Source organism: Aegilops tauschii, chromosome 4, assembly GCF_002575655.3.
Source record: "Aegilops tauschii subsp. strangulata cultivar AL8/78 chromosome 4, Aet v6.0, whole genome shotgun sequence".
Taxonomy (NCBI): domain Eukaryota; kingdom Viridiplantae; phylum Streptophyta; class Magnoliopsida; order Poales; family Poaceae; genus Aegilops; species Aegilops tauschii.
This window is the reverse complement of record NC_053038.3, coordinates 260229073-260232160: the sequence shown is the minus strand read 5'-3', so window position 1 is coordinate 260232160 and position 3088 is coordinate 260229073. Positions and strand designations below refer to the sequence as shown.

The 3088-nt window shown below is 44.1% G+C and overlaps 1 long non-coding RNA gene across 2 annotated transcripts; it reads right to left on the bottom strand.

The window, feature by feature from the left end:
* Window positions 1-960: 960 nt before the first annotated feature.
* LOC109775881 (uncharacterized) lies at window positions 961-2789 on the bottom strand. Of its 2 annotated transcripts, XR_002235906.4 has the most exons (3): window positions 2332-2776; window positions 1786-2260; window positions 961-1379 (listed from the first exon to the last, which is right to left on the bottom strand). It is a non-coding gene; the product is annotated as an uncharacterized lncRNA (long non-coding RNA). The 2 variants fall into 2 exon arrangements; XR_002235905.4 differs by having other exon boundaries at window positions 961-2260; window positions 2332-2789.
* Between the last annotated feature and the right edge of the window lie 299 nt (window positions 2790-3088).

Genomic DNA, 3088 nt, shown 5'->3' with positions numbered 1-3088 from the left:
CATTGTTCCGGAGAACGGAGTCTTAGTCATCTTGCCCATGAGGCATGGTTCGCAAGCATCAAGTGATTCATAATCAAGTGATTCTAAAAGTCCATCAGCATTGAGTTTTTTCAAGCGCTTTACACCAATATGACCTAAACGGCAGTGCCACAAATAAGTTGCACTATCATTATTAACTTTGCATCTTTTGGCTTCAATATTATGAAAATGTGTATCACCACGATCGAGATCCAACACACCATTTTCATTGGGTGTGTGACCATAGAAGGTTTTATTCATGTAAACAGAACAACAATTATTCTCTAACTTACATGAATAACCATATTGCAATAAACATGATCCAATCATATTCATGCTCAACGCAAACACTAAATAACATTTATTTTAGGTTCAACACTAATCCCGAAAGTATAGGGAGTGTGCGATGATGATCATATCAATCTTGGAACCACTTCCAATACACATCGTCACTTCACCCTTAACTAGTCTCTATTCATTCTGCAACTCCCGTTTCAAGTTACTACTCTTAGCAACTGAACCAGTATCAAATACCGAGGGGTTGCTATAAACACTAGTAAAGTACACATCAATAACATGTATATCAAATATAGCTTTGTTCACTTTGCCATTCTTCTTATTCACCAAATACTTTGGGCAGTTCCGCTTCCAGTGACCAGTCCCTTTGCAGTAGAAGCACTCAGTTTCAGGCTTAGGTCTAGACTTGGGCTTTTTCACTTAAGCAGCAACTTGCTTGCCGTTCTTCTTGAAGTTCCCCTTTCTTCCCCTTGTCCCTTTACTTGAAACTAGTGGTCTTGTTAACCATCAACACTTGATGCTCTTTCTTGATTTCTATCTTCGTCGATTTTAGCATCGCGAAGAGTTCGGGAATTACTTTCATCATCCCTTGCATATTATAGTTCATCACGAAGTTCTAGTAACTTGGTGATAGTGACTAGAGAATTCTGTCAATTACTATCTTATCTGGAAGATTAACTCCCACTTGATTCAAGCAATTGTTGTACCCAGACAATCTGAGCACATGCTCACTGGTTGAGCTATTCTCCTGGTCCTGGATGGAGATCAGGCCAGAAATATCACAACTCAAAGTGGCAGTTCATAGTTGATTAAAGCAGCAACAACAACCTAAAACATAATAGTAGTACTCCTTGGATGATCACTGATGTGCACATGCTAACCCTCTTGGATGATCTACTCGTATCACAGAGCCTCAGTCCAGTACACGTCCTGGGTGGCGTCGGCATTGCTGTGGTCAATGACGCCGACGCCATGGGGCCATGGTCCTGCAGGTAATGGGATGTCGACGTACCGCCGTGGCAGACTACGCGCCGTGGCCGCCTAATTCCAAACTCACGGCCCATCTGTTGGACAACAAAATTACGTGAAAGATTGGAAAAGAGAAAGCAAACTAAATGATAGAAACAAAATTAAGTGGAAGATTGGAAAATTGAACACCATGATAATTTGTTGTGTAGTTGACGTGCATTCTCTATCTCAATAATAGTGCATTTGTTCTCTAAAAAAGTGCATTTGCAACCAAAAAGCCAAGAGACAACAAATTGTTTCCTTTTGATAAGTTTTGACACGTCCTTTTCAGTTTTAATTGACACAATGACTGAGCTTGTTAAACAATGCATGACGGAATCTCCAGGGGCCATTGCTTGCAATAAAATCCATGTCAGACTCCCAGGAAAAAGTGCATCTCTAGCTTTTCAAATCCCAGCACTTGAACCAGGTGAGGACAACAAGAGGTAGGCCAAAAGGCACCTTACGGGCTAGCTCTCCCTCGAACGCGCGTGGGTCTCCCCGCACCACTTACACCACAGCAGAGGAGAGAGATCGTGGCTTGGCATAGTAGCAAGCTAGAGAAAATGATGAAGATACATTATATCTAAGACATCTGAAACTTGAATCCAAATTACAGATGATACCTGACAGATTATACGTCCAGGAATCTTTTCAATTCAGTTTCTCTCAAACCATCAGCAACAACAACATAGTCACCATCTATGCGGCTCGATCGAGAACACCAAGTAAGGTGATCATGATCACTAACGAATAGTATAGTACAGCGCAAATGGACACTAACTCTGTAGGAAGAGCAGACGGCTCGCCACAGCCCGTAATGATCCTGGAAATTACAGTATATGTACTGTATTAGTCTAGGCCGAATAAACCATGCTTCTACCATGTCAAGTACTAGTTTCAGAGCCGCGTCGATAAAAGTTCCTTGCGGAGAGGGCTGCTAACAAAATTTAGTTGTCAGCAAAACATTGGATATGAACTCAAAACCAATTTAATCGCAGTTTGTACCTCCATAGTGCAGATTGCAACTTCGGCCAGGTTTATTCCGATTCAAATTCAGAACCTACTGTGAAGAATAGAGGCAGAGCTTGCAATCACCGCCCAGTCCGATGGACCGTTCCCGCTTCGCGGCCAGATCCGAAGTAGATGCCCCTCAGCACGCACGAGGCACCAGGGGCGGCGGTTGATGACGATATCGCCTGTGTCCTGTCGACCCAGATCTTGCTGGTATTTGTGCAGCATAAGACAGAGGGAGACCGCCATGGAGGTCGGAGAGGGTTTGGGCGGCGCAACTAGCTGGGAAGAGAGGCGGCTCACCATGGAGGGGAAGGGGAGAGCGTTGGGGCGATGGGATTAGATCGGGATGTGGAAGGAGGAAGAGGGAGCATAAGCACGACCGAGAGAACAAGTAGACGAAGGAGAGACGGGGTGGAAAAAGGCCAACCTACACCATATAGCACGACCGAAAACTGGAACCATTCAATCAAAAAGAAAATCTCTGAACGGTTCGTCACGTACTCACGCTTTAGGAACCGTTCATGGGCCAGGAACCTTCGCGCGTGGGCCGAGGACTGCATGGCGTCAACATTGCCAGCCTACTACTGAGCCTACTAGGCTAACCAGGGGGGACCGTGGACCACTTTGCTCTATATGAGGAAATAAGAGAGAGTTGCCTAAAATACAAGAAATGTATAGAGGGAAACTAGTATAGATGCATAACCAAATTAAACATCCACTTACATAGGTGGCTACTACAACTATGGCA